We start from the raw sequence: 21,382 nt of genomic DNA, 5'->3' as shown, positions 1-21,382 counted from the left end.
CGGGGAGCCTAGTTAATATTATTTATGCACCTGGATTTAATAGGGTGCTGTGAGTCAGAATCGGCTAGCGCTTGATGGCAATGAGTTTGGAGTTTGGGGTTTGGGGTTTTTTAAGCCAGTATTTGGAGCCCTGGTGAAGTAGTGGTTATACATTAGGCTGCTAAAACCACAAGGTCAGCAGTTCAAAACCACCAGTCGCTCGGTAAAAGAAAGATGAGGCTTTCTACTCATGTAAAGAGTGATAGTTTCAGAAAGCCCCAAGGGCAGTTCTGCCCTGTCCTTTAGAGTTGGAGGCAACTGGATGGCAGTGTTTGTTTTTTTGGGTTATCCTGGTATATTTTGCCTCTTTCCACTCAATTACATGAATCAATCAGCTCCTTTTATATAAGCTTGTTTGAGTTGGTTTCTATCAAATGATTGAAAACATCCCAATCTAGTCATCTACTTTCTTCCAAGAGCCACTTAATTTAATGTGCTCCTATCTTTGCTTATCTTTGAAGCTTAAAACCTATTATCTCTGAAACTCTGATTCTCAACCATTTGGAGATCCAGGCACCCAATTCAATAATTTTATATGAGTTATGTTTCCTTATGAAAAAAATGCTCTAACCCAAATTTTGCCCTTTTTTCCCCCAGGAGATTCAGAGACTCTCTCATGTCCTTCCACACACCCCAAGTTTAGTGCTATGCTTTTCTGTGGAAATATTCCTTATTTGTGAGGCTTCTGGCATAATCCATCAGCCAACCATTATTTATTTTCCAGACTAGTAATACAAAACTGTCTATAAATAGTATATATAAATATACATATTTACACATATACAAATAAATATGATCGGCAAGCTGACAAATCTCTCATTCATTCAGGAACCATCTAGTGGCTTCCTTGTGTGCACAGGGCACCGTGAGCATGCCGATGGTAGCACACTCCTCTGCCCCCCAGGATATTCTGTTGCAGACTGAAGGCAGGCAGATGATGGGAATGGCACAGTACACAGCAGTGGAAACTGTAGAGCAGGCTGTTGTGGATGGAATCTGAGTTAATTCAACATTTTGTCTAGGAATATAATCAATGATTAAAAATAACAATAAAGTGTATTTTTTATCATTTTATTGAGGGCTCTTACAATTCTTATAATCCATACATCAATTGTATCAGACATTTGTACATATGTTGCGTTCATTCTTTTCTAGACAATTTCTATTGAGCCCCTGGTAGCAGCTCCTCTCTTTACCCCCTTTGATTCCTGCACTTAAAGTGTGTTTTTAAAATGGTTCCACTGGCTAACTTAACTGATCTGTCTGGGTTAGGAACCAAAACATTTTATTGGGAGTTAATACAGGTATCATTATCATTCCATAGTTCAATCACATCGTTGCTAACATAGTTTCAAAACATTTTTTTCCTTCTTGAACTCTTTGACCTCAGCTCCCATCCTGCCTTCCCCCACCACAAAATCTTATTTTAGCCTTTCTTTCAGTAAGTAAAATGCTGCTTAAAAACAAAAAAGAGCATACATTTACCAAGCAACATTTAAAATACTGCACTACTGAACTCCTAAGAAGGAAGGTTGTCACCATTTTACCAATTCAGAAGTGCGTCCTGCCTTGTAGAAGAACCCGGTGCTGGCACACAGCTTCACACCCACTTTGTTTCCTAGCAATCGGCCTGGTTTGACTACAAAAAGGCAATGAATAACCCATAGCTGTTAAGCAGTCACTACTGTCTGCTTACTTTGCAAGCTTAATACACAGACCTACCTAAATTATTCAAATTTCAGAGTTGTTCACACTCTATCATGACTCCCAGTACTTTAAACCTCTGCCACTCGGATACAAAGGAGGAGGGTTCTTTTGTGTGTTTCTTGTAAGTGAAGTGATAGGTCTTGAACTGGCAGGACCCGCTATCTCTAAATAGAAATCTAATTTCTGCAATTTCCTTTCACAGGAAAGAACTGGTCATGAAAATATTCCACAGCACATACCTCCTCCTGGGTCCTCAGGAAAATTTAAGCAGATTGACTTACAGACTATAAAATAAACTGCTGTCTCTCATAAGGATGTATGCTTTCTCATCATTTGCTCTAAGTAGTTGATCTTAAATTTTTTGGAATTGTGAACTCTTTTGAGAATCTGATATAAACAGATTCTTTCTCCACAAAGATAAACATATAAAAGATAAAACTATACATTTCATATCAGCACATCCTTTAAGTTAAAAGAAACAAGGATGAAATTTATAAAAAAACTTTTTATTGGTTTAAAAATTTTTTAAAAAAATTCTTAGTTCATGGGAACTCTAATTTTAGTGTACATTAAGTCTTGGTTTGGAAATGTACAGCTGCCAACCACATTTAAGATGCTAATTACTAAAATACACAACAAAAATAAATGTGCCTGAGTTCTGATAACATATATTAATGGAATATCCAGGGTTCAAAGGTTAGATAAACACTTTTTATAGCCTTAAAAGAATAACTTAAAAACAACAAATAACTGAAATTTTCTAAATTCTTAACCAAGAAAAATATCTGCCAAAGAGACTGAGCTTCTAGACTGATCATAAGCTACTGTCTTGTGAAATAACTTCGATGCTATAGACTATTTATTACAAGAACAAAACTGTGGCGGGGACAGTAGATCAGTATGCAGAGAACAGATGGAGCAAGCATTTCAGAAAGCCGTGTAGCTGTATGTATGCTGGTGATTGCCGTCAAGTGGGTCCCAACTCATGGCGACCCGACGGTACAGTAGAAGGAAACAGAGCTCAGCGTCGCACCGCCCCCACGATGCTGCTTAGGTGTGAGTCCATCGTCGCCACTGTAGCAAACCATCTTGTCGAGGACCGTCCTCATTTTCACTGCCCACCCCACCCCCTCCTTAAACAAGCATGAGAGAGCTTAGCTATCATAGGAAAGTCAGAAACACTGATAAAAAACTAGAATAGAATGGGCACGATACCATGACATTCACTCAGACTCCCAAACAGGGAGGAGGCAGAAGATGGCATGGACCATGGCCTAATGAGAAAGCCCCTGTTCATGCTAGGAGTCCGGGTAGCACTGCGGCTCTGGGCTAACTGTACAATCAATCCGCGTGGCTCAACGCAGCAGCCACTCTGCCGGAGAAAGATGACACGATGCGCTCCTGTAAAAATGTAGTCTCAGTGGAGAAAGCAACTGGATTAATATTTCCAACGGACAAGACAGAGGAGGTTGGTAGGAATCGGAGCGCTAGCAAGGAGTAAAAAGAAGAAGACATATCCTGGAATTGATGATGGTGATGGTGGGGCAACTCTTACAAATGTGATTGAACTATTGAAATGTACGATATGGGGTCAGTAAGAGTTGGAAGAGGTACTCTGGGGATGTAGTGGGTTACGTGCTGGGATGCTAACCTGAAGGTCAACAGTTCAAAACTTCAGCTGCTCTTGGAAAGCAGGCTTTCGACTCCAGCAAGGAGGAGTTCTAGTCTGTCTGACAGAGTCTCCGAGTCAGAACCCATTTGATGGCAGGTAAGTGTTTGAGCTGAAGTCAATCCGAGGGTGGTGAATGGGTGTGGAGGGTCGCTTTATCCTGGGGTGGGAATGCAGCAGAAAGAGAACAGTTTGTTTTTGTCTACAGCTAACTCTCTCACCATAGAAGCACTTCTTTTCGGTCTCTTCTAGTTCAGAAAAGGATGTCGTGCTTGGTAAAGCAGGAGGTCAGGGGACGTAGACAACAAGATGGATTGTCACAGTGACTGCAACAATAGGCTCAAGCAGAACCCTTGGGAGGCTGCCTCAGAACTGGGCAGTGTTCGTGAAGAACCGTTTTGAAACAAAATAAAGACAATTTAATGAAAAAAAAAAACACAAACAAAAGTAAGAACAAGAATTAGGGGGGACAAAAGAATTCACAGTACAGGGAGATTTCCTTTTATAATTTGTATTTAGCACAATATTTTTATGTAAAAAGGATTTGAAAGATTTCACCATTATGGCCGAAGGCATTTTGTAAGAAAAATAAAGCACAAAGTAAACGAATGCTCCTAAGAAACTGATGGGCATTTGTGGTTGATTTTATGTGACGGAACTCCTCTGTTGCCAGCAGAGCCGAGGTGGTGTAATGATTATGCATGGGGCTTCTCTCCGCATGGTCTGCAGTCAGAAACGGGGAGCAGCTCCTCAGGAGAAAGACTGGGCTTTCTACTCCTGTAAACAACTGAGTCTTTGAAACCCCGAAGGGGTGGGGGTGGGGGCGCGATATGAGTCAGTGTTGACTTCTTGCCACTGAGTGGTAAGGCATGGCTATAAAGTCTCCGTCCACTACACTGGACAAACATTACAACAGACATTGGGGCAACATTAAGATCCTGAGAGGAGGGTGAAAAGTAGCCATTTTCAAATGACAAAACCATTTCGCCCTTGGAGACTCTGGCTACACCTCAGATCCCTCAGATATGCCCGTGTCCCGAGTGCATCTTGTTCTCTCTCTCACGTTGTTGCCGTTATTAAGGAGAGAGGGGCGAGAGCCTTTAGGTGCGCATTGTAGCATGGGTGACAAACACATCTCCTCTCAAAAGCGAAGACACTGGAGACAACTCTGGTGTCACTTGAGACGGAACTCTCCCGAGAGCAACAAGACACTGTTTCAGAAAAAGAGAAGAAGGAAGACAATGCACAACACAGACTCTGTCTGGATCTCAGAAGACTGCGCTTTGTGATGAAGCAAAGTGCCTTCAAGTCCAGATGGCTCCTAGGGACTGCTCTGCCCTACTGTTCTGGAAGAAACAAATGAATACTTTGAAAAGAAATGTTTCCAAAGTTTTTTGTTGTTGTTAAAACATCCCCAGAGTGTTGCTTATTGGAATGTAGAAGAAGCAGGAGCTCCAAAAAACGAAACCCACCTCCACCTCCATTAACACAGCCCTTCAGCCTAGGAGGGTCCAAAAGCACAGCGTCTAAGTAAGAGTGGCTCAGCACGAAGCGTCCACCAAGATCCGGTCCTCCCCTCAGAGACGTTATGTAACTATTATCCGTTAAAGGCAAATTTCTCCTCTGCTGTCCTTTCACTTATATTACAGACTAAAACACTAATCCTGTCAGGAGCTTGGAGAATTAAGCAAACCAAAATCTAACCAAGCCTCAGATCTAACTCCCAGTTAATAGCAATAATAACAAGATAAAGGGCCATATTAAATAATACAGGGGAAATAAGATCAGCTGAATCCAGGATGTAAAAATTTCTACAGGACAATGATCAGGCTTCTTAAAAGAATAAAAGGCACCAGGGAAAAGAAAAGGAGGGCTATTTACAGAGTCAGAGAAACGTTGAAGACATATTAAACTAAGTACAAATGTGTGGCCCATCTGGTTTGGATCATGATTAAAACCAACTATAAGGAGGGAGGGGAAAAAGAAAAAGAGGACCTGATGCAAAGGGCTTAAGTGGAGAGCAAATGCTTTGAAAACGATGAGGGCAAAGAATGTACATATGTGCTTTACCCGATTGATGTATGCATATGTACGGATTGTGATAAGAGTTGTATGAGTCCCTAATAAAATGTAAAAAAAGAAAAGAGGAGAAAAAAAAGAAAATGATTAGGGCAAAGAATGTACAGATGTGCTTTATAAAATTGAAGTATGTATATGTATGGACTGTGATAAGAGTTGTATGAGCCCCTAATAAATTGTTTAAAAATAAATAAATTAATTAAAAAACCAACTATAATACTGTTTCTAATACAAGCGTGGAAACATGAACACTGATTAAACATCAAGTAACAAGGAGGGATAACTTGATATTGTGGCTATGTTTTTTTTAAAAACTGTCTTTGTTCTACTTTAAAGCTACAATGCATTAAAAATACAGCATATATATTTTTAATATATATTTCTTAAACATATTATTAGGGGCTCATACAACTCTTATCACAATCTATACGTATACATACATCCATCAATTGTATAAAGCACTTCTGTACATTCTTTGCCCTAATCATTTTCTTTTTTTTTTCCTTTCTTTTTTTACATTTTATTAGGGGCTCATACAACTCTTATCACAATCCATACATATACATACATCAATTGTATAAAGCACATCCACACATTCCCTGCTCCAATCATTCTCAAAGCATTTGCTCTCCACTTAAGCCCTTTGCATCAGGTCCTCTTTTTTTTACCCCTCCCTCCCAATACAGCATATTTTAAAAGTTTGTTTTTTAAATTATGGTGGGGAAGTAGTGAGATGCAGATGAAGTGATGTTGGCTACTTGTTAACTATTAAAGATGAGCAATAATGTCCATAAGAGTTCATAATACTAATCTTTTCTAATGTTTGAATAGTTCTATCATATCACATTAAAAACAAAACCTAGAATAGGGCTATTAGTGTCACTAGTGAATGTACCAATGGTTTTACTAAGAGCTCCCTGTCATTAAAAATACATAGGAGGGGGTACCCCAAAATACCAGAATCTCACCCACCAAGCCACTTATTTAAGTTTTTAAATAAAACAACCTTATCACCTTCAAAGCACTCTCCATTGCACTTGATACATACATCAAATCTGCGATTTCATTCTTGGAAATGATTTTCAAACTCATCTGTTTGGATGGCTGACAGCATTTCCCTCGTTTTTTTCTTCACCTTTTCTACATAGTCAAATCGCTGCTCTTTTATGTCCTTCATTCACAAAAACAAAAAGAAGTCACAGGGAGCTAAGTCAGGTGAGTAAGGTGTGTGGGGCAGGAGAACCATGCTGTTTTCTGCCAGAAACTGGCTCACTGAGATGGATGTGTGAGCAGGTGCGTTGTCATGGTGGCAAAACCAGTCCCCCTCTGCCACAAATCAGGCCTTTATTGTCACATACTGTTAGGTAATATTTTTAGACACTTAATACAAAGCTTGATTAACAGTTTGACTTGGTGGAATGAACTCCAAATGCACCACACATAGACATCTTTGTCTGTTTTGGAAGTTAATGGTCATTCAGAATGAGGTTTATCATCAATCAACATTTCACCTTTTTTGAAATGAGAAAACCACTCGTACACTTGAGATTTTCCCATAGCACTGTCTTTGTAAGCTGTTTTCAACATCACAATAGTTTTGTGGCATTATTCCCAGGCAGGAAACAAAATTTCATAGCCAGGCACTGTTCTCTTAAATCGGCCATCACAGAAAACTGAGTTTCGAGTGTAACTGCTTTTAAAAAAATTCACTGTGAGCAGAGAGCACCTTCCCAGGCAACGCCACTGGGTGCACTGACTCAGAGTCAGTTGCTCCATGCTGGCCGAGGAGAGCTTTTCTCCAGTTTTTTTGGAGGGACTGCCCCCTGATATGTGTAAAGGGCCATGTATGAGGACAGTCACAAGTGCTATTTATAATAGTTGAAATCTGGAAAACAACTGACGTGTTTATCAAGAGACAAGTTTGATTATTTCGCAGTAAAGAACACTAAATAATAGCCACCGAATGGTACTGCGATGTGGATGATCTGAAAACAGTGGGGCCACGTGCAGGCCTAAAATCAGCACCAGTAATATCTCCACTAGGTCTTGGTCCTATCCTAGAGCTGTCAGTTGGCCTTCCTTGGGCATCTACCTCAGAGATAGGAGGTGTCCTTTCTGGAGGGGTAAAGACGGGGATGGGTCTAGAGAGAGTGCAGACTACAAGATAGCAAACAAAGCCAGGTGACAAGCTGAAGAGAATAAGGAAGTGAAAGCCCGTATGAGTCATGGCAACTCCATGTATGTAACAATACACTGGCGACTTCTGTACCATCCTCACGATCGCTGGTATGCATGAGTCCAATGTCATGGCCAGTGTCAATCCATCACAATGAAAGGTTCCCTAGCCTTCTACAAGATCAAACATGATGCACTTCTCGTGAAACCAGTCTCTTCCTGACAGTACATCCAAAGTAAGCAAACTGAAGTGTTGGGCAATATTCAGTGAAAAATAATGGGTAACTTTCAGAGGTTGATCAGCAAGCCTTGGAAGCTCTTCTGAAACCTGTTCACTATGGTGAAGCAGAAATACCTACTGGTTTTCAAAATACTTAGTGGTATAACATCTAGATTCATAGCAATACACCATCATCACAGTAACAGAGAGTCTGTCCGCTGAACAGTTCTGCAGAGAGCCCCCTGACTGTTCCTGCCCTCACCCAGGTTCCACCTTGTACTTTACTAGGCTCACCTACTCACCTCCATAAGAAATTACCATTTGAAAAAACTTAAGTTTCACAAAACAAACAAACAAACATCAGCTGTTGAAATCTGGGGTTCCAACAGGCAGTAAACGACATCCAAGCACACAGAGCGTGCAGGCCCTCCTTTTTCAGTGTCCCACTCTTAAACATGAAGGGGTAATTAAGGGTTGTCAGGCACTGGAAGCCCCAACCTGAAAGAGAGACCAAAACTAACGGAAAATAGGCACTCTGAGGAAACAAAGCAGGGAACAGAAGAGAAGCTTAGTGGAAACAATAATTAATATACTCAGAAACCAGAGACGAGACATGGCATCCATGAAGCCAGAAAAGTATCCTAGTTTACAAGCGCAGGACGTTTGAACAAGAAAGAACTCTTGGACATTACAAAAATATTCATTGAGGAATCACACATCTATCCTCCTTGCTTGTATAAATGATATCTTAAGGTAAACAAATAGTTTACAAGGGGGATGTTCTCCTTTGTAAGAAACTTTAGGCAATGAATGCAGCAGAAGGAATGATTGAGCTAGAATACTGAGCTAAAAAAATTGAGTTTTTAGAGCTAAAGGAATAATTGCACTAGAGGCAAGGGTGTCATAGCTTCATCTTACACCCAAGGGGGGGTACCCCAAAACCCAGAATTGCGTTTGGCACAGTGGGCTTCCTTAGTATGCATCTTCCCCACTACATGAGCACTCCAGCAACTCGCTTGATCAGACAAAAATGTCGACAAAATCTGTACACTTGCACTTGAAGACCGACAACAGACCATTGAAGTATTCTGGACTATCTTGGATCTCATTTCTGCAAATTTTAACTGAAGATTTGGGAATGAGAAGGGTCACTGTGAAATCTGTGCCTTGGGTGTTGACTGATCAAGAAAAAGTGCATTGGGTGGAAACATGCCGAACTTTGAAAGAACAGTTCCAAATTGAGCCAGACGTTTTTCCCAAGTTCATTACTGCTGATGAGACATGGGGGTATTCTTACCACCCCAAAGCAAACATCAATCAAGCCAGTGCAAGATGCCATCGTCACTTTACCCAAAAAAGCTCATCAGGTGAGATCAAAGATCAAGACAAAACGCATTTGGTTTTTGATGTGAGGGGATAGCGTATTTGGAGTTAATTCCACCAGGCCAGACGGTTAATCAAGCTTTCTATTAAGAGGCTCTAGTATGTATGGATTATGATAAGAGTTGTATGAGCCCCTAATAAAATGATTTAAAAAAAAAGAGGTTCTAAAATGATTGCCTACAAGTGTGCAACAAAAGAGGCCTGATTTGTGGCAGAGGGAGACTGGTTTAGCCACCATGACAATGAACCTGCTCACACATCCATCTCAGTGCACTGGCAAAAACGGCATACTTCTCTTGCCCCACACACCGGACTCACTTGACCTTGCTCCGTACAACTTCTTTTTGTTTACACGAATGAAGAGAGACATGAAAGGACAGTGATTTGGCTATGTAGAAGAGGTGAAGAAAAAAAAAACGAGGGAGGTGCTGTCAGCCATCCAAACAGATGAGTTTAAAAATGTTTCCAAGAATGGAATCACAGATTTGACTAATGTATTAAGGGTAATGGAGAGGACTATGGCGGTGACAAGGTTGTTTTGTTAAAATAAATAAATAAATACATAGCTTATGGGGGTGGGTTCTGGAGTTGTGTGTGTGGGTGTACCCCCTTGTGCTTAGGAGAGACCAGTCCCTGGAGAAAGACAGGCAGGGAAAAGGCCTTCTAGGAGATGGACTGACACAGGGCTGCGGCAATAGGCTCAAGCATAGAACAGAACCAGGCAGTGCTTCTTTCTGTTGTACACAGCGTCTCACTGGGTCGGAGTGACTCAATGACACCTGACAGTAGCACCTTCTTCTAACTCAGAGGTTCTCAACCTGTGGGTCGTGACCCCCTTTAGGGGTCACCTGATTCATAACAGTAGCAAAATTACAGTTGTGAAGTAGCAACAAAAATAATTTTACGGTTTGGGGGTCACCATAATATATGAACTATATTAAAGAGTCACAGCACTAGGAAGGTTGAGAACCACTGTTCTAATTCATAATGAAAGAACAGGAAATATCAAGCAGTATTTAGATTTCCCTGGTTGTCTCACAAATGTGTTTACGACCAGGATCCAAATCAGGCTCAAACATTACCATTGAATCACATATCTCTTAAGTCTCTCTCTCTCTCTCTCTTTTTTTTTTTTTTTTGTGCAGTCGAGTTTCCCACATTTGGGGAAATCGCAGGGGTCAGCACACCCGGAGTGCAATGGATAAGCCTCGCCCTGGGAAAACCACCTTTGTGATCATGGTATCTCCCCTGCCAGGTAAGCATCTCTTAAGTCTCTTAAAAAACAGATTTCCTCATCTTTTCCCCCAATAATAATCTTTTTAATCACTGAAGATCAATGAGGAGACTCAAAACATTCGTGGGAAAACACAAAGAAAGAGAATGGGATTTTCCCATGAATGAGGTGCAGCCCCCGTTTCCATGCAGTTCCCTTGGTAAAATGGAATACTATACAACAACTGTGAGGTCGGGGAGGAGGCGAGCCAGTCAGGAAGCAGGGTAGCAACGATGAAACATGCAACTCTCCTCTAGTTCTTCCCCCCCACCCCCCCACTACTATGATCCCAAGTCTGCCTTACAAATCCAGCTAGACCAGAGAATGTGCACTGGTAACGATAGGAACTGGAAACACAGGGAATCCAAGACAGATGAACCCTTCAGGACCAGTGTGAGAGTGGCGATACCAGGAGGGTGGAGGAAAGGTAGGGTAGAAAAGGGGAACCGATCACAAGGATCTACATATAACACCCCCCTCCCTGGGAGACGGACAACAAGAAAGTGGGTGAAGGGAGACATAGGGCAGTGTAAGATATGACAAAATAAGAATAATTTATCAATTATCAATGGGTCCATGAGGGAAAGGGACGGGGAAGGGAGGGGAAAAATGAGGAGCTGATAGCAAGGACTCAAGAAGAAAGCAAATGTTTTGAGAATGATGAGGGCAACAAATGTACAAATGTGCTTGACACAATGGATGTATGTATGAATTGTGATAAGACTTGTACAAGCGTCCAGTAAAACGATTAAATATGGGGGGCCCGCCCCAATTGCAACTACTACATGGACACCTGCCCCTCGCCCCAGAAGAATTTATTTCAAAGGACGGCATTGAATCTGCAGCTCCCGGAGAGGGTCATATCTGATTGGACCACAGGGAAGCAGATGAAGGTAAAGGAGGAGAGAATGAACCACATCCTGGTCCACCAGGCCATGAGGACGATGTTCCCAATTAGAGCAGCCAGTCCACAGAGAGGACCACATGGCCGGCCCCACTATGAGACATGACACCCCTCACTGACCCATAGCCCTAAAGAGAACAACACTGGAGACACAGTGTGGGAATTGCACCCGATCTGATCCCACCACACCGAGGCGAAACACGAAGGGGGTGCAACAGAACAGCAAGGGAATGGAGTGGCAAAGTCCCCAGGGAATGCTGAAGGTGGACTTTGGGGTCAGGGCATGGTGCCCCAACAGACTAGACTAGAGAACACGCCTAAAGGCCACAGAGTCCTTGAACTAACTACAAACTTTTCTTTCTTGTTGTGTTTTATTTTGTCATTGGTTTGTTGCTTGGTTTTGCTCTGCCTTGTTTTTGTGCATGTTATTATCTCCGCAGGTCTGTCTAAATAAGATAGGCTGGATGAACCATCTGGAGGAGAAAACAATGGGACCAACAGTTCCGGGGGAACATGGGAAATGGGGAGGTGGGGGGAAAGGTAGTGGTGTTAACAAACCCAGGGACAAGGGAACGAGATCCAAATCGGTGGTGAGGAGGGTGTGGGAGGCCCGGATGGGCATGATCAAGGGTAATGTAACCAAAACGAATTGCTGAAACCCAGGTGGGAACGGAGCATGATAGTGGGACAGAAGGAAAGTCAAAGGAAATAGAGGAAAGAGCTAGAAGGCAAAGGGCATTTATAGAGGTCTAGATAAAGGCATGTACATATGCAAATACATTTATATATAAGGATGTGGAAATAGATCTATGTGCATATATTTATAGGTTTAGTATTATTAAAGTAGCAGGACATTGGACTTCCACTCAAGTATTCCCTCAATGCAAGAATAATTTCTTCTATTAAATTGGCATTCTATGATGCTCACTTTCCTAACACAACCGCTTAAGACAAAGCGGGTGAATAAGCAAATGTGGTGAAGAAAGCTGATGGTATACGGCTATCAAAAGATATAGTGTCTGGGGTCTTAAAGGCTTGAAGGTAAACAAGCGGCCATCTAGCTCAGAAGCAATGAAGCCCACATGGAAGAAGCATACCATGAGGTGATCACAAGGTGTCGAAGGGCTAAGGTATCAGGCATCATCAGAACAAAAAATCTTATAGTGAATGAGGCAGGGAGTGTGGAGTGGCAACCCAAAGCCCATTTGTAGGCCACTGGACATCCCCTTACTGTAGGGGCTCAGGGAGGAGACAAGCCAGTCAGGGTGCGATGTAGCAATGATGAAACATACAAGTTTCCTCTAGTTCCTACATGCTTCCACTATTCCACCCCCACTATCATGATCCGAATTCTACCTTGCAAGTCTGGCTAGACCAGAGGATGGACACTGGTACAGATAGGAACTGGAAACACAGGGAATCCAGGGCAGATGATCCCTTCAGGACCAGTGGTGTGAGGGGCAATACTGGTAGAGTAGAGGGAGAGTGGGTTGGAAAGGGGGAACTGATTACAAGGCTCTACATGTGACCTCCTCCCTGGGGGACGGACAACAGAAAAGTGGGTGAAGGGAGATGTTGGACAGGGCAAGATATGACAAAATAATAATTTATAAATTATCAAGGGTTCATGAGGGAAGGGGGAACGGAGAGAAAGGGGAGAAAATGAGGAACTGATGCCAGGGGCTTAGGTGGAGAGCAAATGTTTTGAGAATGATGAGGGCAATGATTGTACAAATGTGCTTTACACAATTGATGTCTGTATGGATTGTGATAAGAGTTGTATGAGCCCCTAATAAAATGATTAAAAATATAAAAATAATAAAATATTTTTTAAAAAAACACAACCAACTATGAAGTATAATTCAGGTATAGTTCTATAGTTCCAGGTATAGGTGAATGAAACAGAAGAGGCCATTCAGAGAGGAGGAAAACAAACAATAAACACAGAAAAATATGCTGGACCACACTACTTATCTGGTAAAAGCAAATTAAACAAAAGATCATTTCACATACATAAGATTGGCAAAAGAAACCAAAAAGTCTAATAGTGCCAAGTTTTGGCAAAGATACCCCTTTGACAAGCAATTTGACCATATCTAGTTGTTTGTAAATATATATAACCTAAAACCCAGTACCTGGTTTCTGAAGTATATACCTTCGAGAAACCCTTGAATATACAAAGGATGCTGCTAGAGCAATGTTTCCAGTACATGCTCTAGTAACATAGGAAACAGTCCCATTTTAAAAGAATAGAACAATGAATAGTGGTAATGGTCATAAGATAAAATATACATCGGCGAAAAACAATGTGAAAAAAACAAACTGCAAAATTGTATGAAATGTGAAAGTGTTTACTGGAAGGGGAGGAAGAATTTCATCACTCATAGTTATACTGTACATAGTAGGTAGGTAGATGTTTTAAAACATTAAACAGAAGAATATGTAATGGGTGAGGGTAGGGGAGGGAGGGGGGAAATGAGGTGCTGATGCCAAGAGCTCAAATAGAAAGCAAATGTTTTCAGAATGATGATGGCAACCAATGTACAAATGTGCTGGACACAATATATGTATGTATGTAAGTATATATTGTTATAAGAGTTGTATAAGCCCCCAATAAAATGATTTTTTAAAAGAAGAATGTATAACAAATTCACAGAAAGGTAATTCTATGAAGTGAAGTAATAACGAGGGTGGAGGGAATGAAAGTAACTTTATACTTCTGTTTCTTTTACTTAGGGAGAAATCTTTTACTTAATTAAAAATAAATTTACTCTATAATTAGATATATTTTCACATTATTTTCTTTGGTCTCTGTGTTAATTCACATCCTGCATCCCCCACCAGCACAGACACACCCCCTCCGGGCTAACACATCGTGGGGCAAGGGTGGGGGTGGGGGTCATTACCATTAAAGTTCTCTTTCAAAATCTTATTTTCTTATCCTATTAGAAATGGATACTCTTGAAACCAAAACAAAAACGCTGGTCATATGAGGCTGGTTTCAAAATGAAGGTTGTGTCAAGAGCAGAAGAGAGCAATAACAGTATTGCAAGTAGGGAATTCTGTGATGACTAGAAAAGCAAGTGAGGGAATGGTGGAAAATGAAAGCTGACTTGGAACAGATTCCAAAAGCTAAAAAAGCTCATCATGGTTTAACGTCTTTTTATGGGGCTCTAGAAAGTGGATTGCATAAATGGGTTATGGAGTGTCATCAAATTGGTTACTGCGTAACACACAAGGGAACACATGTGCTCTACAAATAGCTAAGGATGACAAATATAAAGCACCAGGCATTGAAAATTTTACTGCGTCAGCAGGAGGGTGTACCCGCTTCATGAATAGGTTTGGCCTACTGTGTTTGAGACAAAGAACAAAGATTTCCCAGAAATTACCACAAGACCTTGAAGAAAAATTTATGTCATTCCAGTCATTTATTATAAAACAAAGAAGGATTTATAATTATGACCTGGCAGATATTGGGAATGTGGATGAAACTGCCATGACTTTTGATCTTCCAAGCAACAGAATTGTGGCAAGTTTAGGAGAAAAAAAACATTTTTCTCAAAACCACAGGAAATGAAAAAAAAAAAACACTTTACGGTTGTTCTATCATGTTTGGCTAATGGAACTAAGCTGTGTCCTGTCATTATTTTGAAAAGAAAGACCTTGCCTAAAAAGATCAATTTCCCACCAAGAATTACTGTGTGTACACATGTTAAAGGCTGGATGGATGAAAACGGAACAAAAAATGGCTGGAAGAAATTTGGAACCGACGACCAGGAGCAGCCTTAAAGAAAAAGCCATCGTTACTTGTTTGGGACATGTTCAGAGTCCACCTATCGGATGACATAAAAAATTTGGCAAAATCTAGTAAAGTTACTTTAGCCGTTATTCCAGGTGGGCTTATATCTGTACTGCAGCCTCTGGATGTATCTTTGAATAAGCCTTTTAAAGACTGTGTGTGAAGGATGTAGCATGAATGGATGTCATCTGGTCAATCCCAACTAACAAAAGGAGGACATTTCATGAAGCCTGACATAGAGTTAATAGCAAAGTGGGTTCGAGATGCATGGGAAGACATTCCAGAAGACATGGTGCGACGTGCCTTCCAGAAATGTGGTATTAGTAATGCTATGGACGGCAGTGAAGACTGCACGTTGTATGAAAATGACAGCAGTGATAGTGATGACAGCGATCTCAGTGAGGACAGTGTCTATGATGACCTCACACCAGCTGAAGCTCTGCACTGGGATACAGATGATGATGAGGAATCCAGTTTTGAAGGATTTTCACTCTTTACATTTAGTTTGGTTGCTGATTGAGCTCAGGGAATAGTACTCTTAACGTATCATTGTGGATACCTTATTGCTTTTGTTGACTCTATTTTCCACTTGCTGTGCTGGTTTACTAATGTTAAATGACTTGTCCTTTTATTTGTTTTCTATTTAAAATAAATATTTAAATACATTACCCCACTGATGCCTCAATTTTTAGTAATTTTATTTTCATTTGTTTTTATTATTGAAACTCACCAATAGCTTCTGCATTTTCCACCCTAGGCTTATACTCAAGTTAATCCGTTTTTCTGGTCTCCCAGGTAATAATTAGGTACCTTGGCTTATACTCAGGTTGGCTTATGTTCGAGTATATACGGTAGCTATTTTGGGAACATTCCACCAGGTGGTGGAGCATTCTCCCCAATGTGATGATTAGTCAGAAAGAACAGGTGAACCCAAACATGAACCAAGCTTGACTTCAGAACTGCCCTTGAGGTGTGGACATCCGAGTGGCTATGATCTTACTGCTCTGTATGAACAAGGCAAGACACCCATGGTATCTTGGAAGTTAAGAACAAAATCAAGTTTCAAAATAGATATCTCATGATACCAAGAGCTCAAGTAGACACAAAATGTTTTGGAAATGATGATGGCAACATATGTACATATGTGTTTGATACAATGGATGTATGGATTGTGATAAGAGGTGTAGGAGCCCCTAGTAAAATGATTTATTAAAATAAAAAAAATTTTTAAATACCTGAAAAAATTTATCAAGTTGCTAATAGTCAGTTATCTCTACCAGGAAGAATTCTAGATGCTATTTTTATACTGTTTACAAAATCTAGTACTGCCATGATAGATATCCCAAGTGATTGGCTTTAGCAAACAGAAATTTATTTCTCGTAGTAGAGGAAGCTAAATGTGTATAGAAGTAGGACCATTTTAGTATTTTAACTCCAGAAGCTCTCAAGAGTAACTTCTTCTGCCTTTTTCACGAAGATGGCACCGAAGGCGAAAAGGAAGCTCCTGCCCCTCCCAAAACGGAAGCCAAAGCAAAGGCTTTAAAAGCCAAGAAGGCCATGCTGAAAGGCATCCACAGCCACAAAAAAAAAAAAAAAAAAAAGATCCACACGTCACCCACCTTCCAGCGGCCCAAGACCTTGAGACTAAGAAGGCAGCCCAAATACCCTCGGAAGAGCACCCCACGAGAAGTAAGCTGGACCATTATGCCATCATCAAGTTCCCCTTGACTACAGAGTCTGCCATGAAGAAGATCGAAGATAACAATACACTTGTGTTCATTGTGGATGTCAAGGCCAACAAACAGCAGATCAAACAGGCTGTGAAGAAGCTCTATGACATTGACATAGCCAAGGTCAACACCTTGATCAGGCCCGACAGGGAGAAGAAGGCATATGTTCGACTGGCTCCTGACTATGACGCTTTAGATGTTGCCAACAAAATTGGAATCATCTAAAGTGAGCCCAGCTGGCTAATGCTAAACATAAACTTTTTCAATTAAAAAAAAAGAGTAACTTCTTCTAATACTATAGTTATTTAGACTTTTTCATTAAAAACAGAACAGCACTATTAGCTTCTTATTAATTTCGTGAGTTAAATTCTATAAAGAGCCCCAAGTCTTTAGTTTGGACTTGAGCCCTCTTCTGTTCTATTAATTGGCATACAAATGCAATGTAACTAATTGTCATGTAAATTTAAAAAGATAAAATTATCAGAATGAAATTAGTTACAATGACTAAATAAATCTTGGAACCAATAAAACCTCAACAAATCCATTTGATCTTATCCCAATTTAGACTTAGAGAGGATTTGTAGTGGAGGGGATCATAGTAGGGTTTAGCAGAAATATATTTTTAGAAGTATGATTTTCCTGAATGTTTTAATTTGAAGATTTTGAGGTTTTTGTTTTATGACTTCAATTTAGGAAAATAATGTTGAAAGTGGAAAATAAGTAACATAAAGAGAAATAGAAGAAATTTCTTTGATATAGAAAATAATTTTGTTTTCATTGTTATTAGTAGCAATCAGCATTTTTGTGTGTAAAAATGCACAAGCATATAGAAATTAAACGCACTATTAAACTACCAATCGGTCAAAGAAACAAAAGGAGAAGCACAAGTTTCTTAGGTGCCATCGAGTCAGTTCCACCCAGGAGCAGCCTCATGCACGACAGAACAGGCACTGCCTGGTCCTGTGCCATCGCACGGCTGTCCTAGGCTCGAGCCCATTGTTGCAGCCACTGTGTCAGATTCCTGTCGATGAGGTCCTTCCTCCTGCCCCCTGCTGTCCCTCTACCCTACCAAACATGGCATCCTTGGTCTAGGGACTAGTCTCTCCTGACATGTCCCAAGTCTGTCTGTAAAACAAAGCCTCCCCACATCCTTGCCTTTCTTTAAGGGGCACGCTTGGCCATATTTCTTCCAAGGCATATTTGTTAGTCCTTTTGGCAGTCCATAGTACTTTAAATATCTCTGCCAGCACTGCACTTTAAACACATTCATTCTTTTTTTTATCTTCCTTGTATTCAAATGAAAATGAAAGTACAACACATCCAAACATAAACTCTACATGAAAAGAAGATCTGGAATCAACAGGCTATCTCTACAAACTAAGCCTAAATCTGCCAGTAAAAAAGAAGTAACAAAGATCAGAGAAGAAATAAAATAAAAAATAACAAGAAAATAAATAAAATCTGAAAAACTAGAAGTCAGGTCTTCGAAAAGATCTGTAAAATGACAAAACTTTAAAATTTTAAAAATGTGTGCGACAAATCAACAAACATTATAAGATCTCATGTATATGAAATGTCTAGAATAGACAAACTTATAGAAATCAACGTGGTTACCGAGGGAGCATGAGGGAAAAGGAAAGGCAAGTCCTTATTTAAGAAATATTGAATTTGTTTATGCCGACAGACTGAAAACTTGGCAACCAATGGTGATGAGTGCAAGACATCGATGCAACTGATGTAAAAGCCACAGAATTGGCAAATGTTTTATATATATATATATATATATATATATATATATATACATATACACACACACCATTTTATTGGGACCTTTTACAGATAAAACATTCCACAGTTCAATCACATCGAGCAGTATTGTACAACTGCTACTACAATCAGTTTCGAAACATTTTCTTTCTTCTTGAACTCCTTGATAAGCTTCCCTTGATCCCCTCACTCCCCCGCCCCATATTTATTTTTACAACAATAAAAAACATGGGCTTTTTTTTCTCTTCTACTTTGATTAGTGATCATTCATGGCTTCCCCCTAGAATAAAAATCAGTTGCTCTCAAGTCAATTCTGACTCAAGGAGAACTCATGTATGTCAACTACAACTATCCTCCTCGGGGCTTTCAGTTGTTAGGTGCCTCTCCCATCTCATCTCCTGCCACTCTCTTCTCCTAGGGTGGCTGCCTCCCTTCTTCAGGACTGGACTACCTTAGCAACTCATTCCTGCTGACTGAAATGCTCTATTCCAGTAGATCTCCCTCTAATAAACCACAACATTGAAATAGTATGTCCCCAATGGCCTTCCCTGACTCTTCTATCAAAGAGGGAATGGAGACATTATTTCAGCTTTTCAAATAAAATTTTAATTATCAGGTAAACACATATGCCTTTTTGGAGATTAATTTTAAAATATTAGAAATTATTTTGAGTTATAAGATTATACTTGTCAAAAAAATCCATAACTCTTTTCCATGTTTAAAACAAAAACAACACCCGAATCTAAAAATATATCTGAACAGCACTGGGGGAAAAAACAGTGGTAGAGGCAAAAACCACATGACGATCTCAACAGATGCAGAAAAGCATTTGACCAAAAAAAAAAAAAAATGCCAGCATCCTTTCATGAGAAAACAACTAACAAAGAAGGAATTGAAAGGAATTCCCTCACTCTCATAAAAGGCATCTACAAAAAACTCATTGCTATATTCATTCTTAATGGTAAAACACTGAAATCTTTCCTCCTATGATAAAGCACAAAACAAAATGTCAACCTTCCTCTTCTCTACTCAACATTGTGTTAGAGGTCCTCGCCAGAATAATGAGGCAAGAGAATAAGATAAAAAGCACTCATATTGGAAAGGACGAATTAAAACTCTCTAATTGCAAGTGACATGATCTTGTCATCTTGTATAAAAAATGTTAAAGAATCCACACAAAAAGAGACCGTAGAAGGGTATAAAATCTGTTGTAAACTTTACTTCTAAACACTTGTAATGAACACGCTGAAAGTGAAATCAAGAAAAACAATTCCATTTACAATATACCGATTATACTCGAGTATAAGCCGACCCGACTATCAGCCGAGGCACCTAATTTTACCACAGAAACTTCACTAAAAATGTGCAGAAAAACTTGGCTTATACACGAGTATATGTGGTAAGCATAAAGAATAAAATACTTAAGGAAACTTTGAAAATGTTTTGATGTAAATAAGGCGAAGGTTTACAGAGCCTGTAGCAGATTATCAGTTGTACAGTCAACAGTTCATTCCCATTTTGTGTTATTTTATTGACTGTAATCCCTTCAATGAAGAATCATTTATCCCTATCTTTCTATTTCCTGTTTCTATTTCTTCTTCCCTCTAGTCCTTCTGAACTTGGCCCTTGGAAAATGCTGCCCTTTTGATCTCAACTGCTGGATACTGTGTGCGCCTGCCTGCTAGTGTGAGTGTTCCCTTACGGAGCTCTCATTTGGCTGAACTTTGAGTCAGCCTACGGTTAAGTAAGGTCCACAGTCTCAGGCGTTCCATCGTCCTCTACCTGACCAATGTGGTTGGTCTTTTGTGGGACTCGGTATTATGCTCCACAGTTTTCCTCAAATTCTACCCAGGACCTTCTACTGTGACTCCTTTCTGCAGAGTTGGTTGTGGTAGCTGAGTACCTACATATGGCAGAGAAACTTTCCCATTTAAAAAACAAACAAACAAACCACATGGATGGAAATTAAGTCACTACTTAAATATAAAAATGTCTCTGTAGTTCTCTAAAAAAAGTGCCAGATTTTCAGTCCTCTCCTCCTTTAGCTTTGTGGCACATGACTCTGTTAAAGTGCCACCGATTCTCCCAGAAGCACTGGTGGCACCATGATTAAAGCTACTAACTAAAAGACCCACTAGCTGTTCTGCCGAGAAAGATGTGGCAGTCTGCTTTTGTACAGATTTAGTCTTGGAAATCCTACGGGGCAGTTCTACTCTGAGCATTTTCCTTTCAGAACCAATCCCTCAAGTCGAGTTATCCATTTAGCACCTTGTCCATACTGCTTTAGAACACTGACATAAAGCTGCCTCCTCCACAGGACTATGAGCTCCTCTTGGGTGGGGTCCTGGACTATTTATAGTCTGGGGGCCCTAACTATTCTGGTCCTGGACCAGGGCGTTTAGTTCTCCTACATGTAAAAATCAAAGGACTTACTGGAGAAACTTTTGGAACTTTTCACCAATAGTAAGAACAATAACTTGAATGCACAAAAGAGAACTATAAATAGTTAGGTTTAATAATTTGACCTTTAGCATATTTGTCCATCAAGCTGTCTGTCCCTCAGTTCATCTACCCACTCAGCCACCCACTCATTCTTCCAAGCAATCAACCAACAAATACTTACTAGAAATCTGT

At 40.2% G+C, this 21,382-nt stretch overlaps 1 protein-coding gene and 1 pseudogene across 4 annotated transcripts in view; both read right to left on the bottom strand.

The window, feature by feature from the left end:
• The window catches only part of SPAG9 (sperm associated antigen 9), a 143,769-nt gene that overhangs the window by 99,734 nt on the left and 22,653 nt on the right, over positions 1–21,382 (bottom strand). The gene's annotated exons all lie outside the window — the stretch shown is intronic.
• On the bottom strand, positions 10,408–10,535 carry LOC142460289 (U1 spliceosomal RNA; annotated as a pseudogene).

The sequence above is a fragment of the Tenrec ecaudatus genome, chromosome 10 (genome assembly GCF_050624435.1).
Source record: "Tenrec ecaudatus isolate mTenEca1 chromosome 10, mTenEca1.hap1, whole genome shotgun sequence".
Lineage (NCBI taxonomy): Eukaryota > Metazoa > Chordata > Mammalia > Afrosoricida > Tenrecidae > Tenrec > Tenrec ecaudatus.
This window is presented reverse-complemented; position numbering and strand designations above follow the sequence as displayed.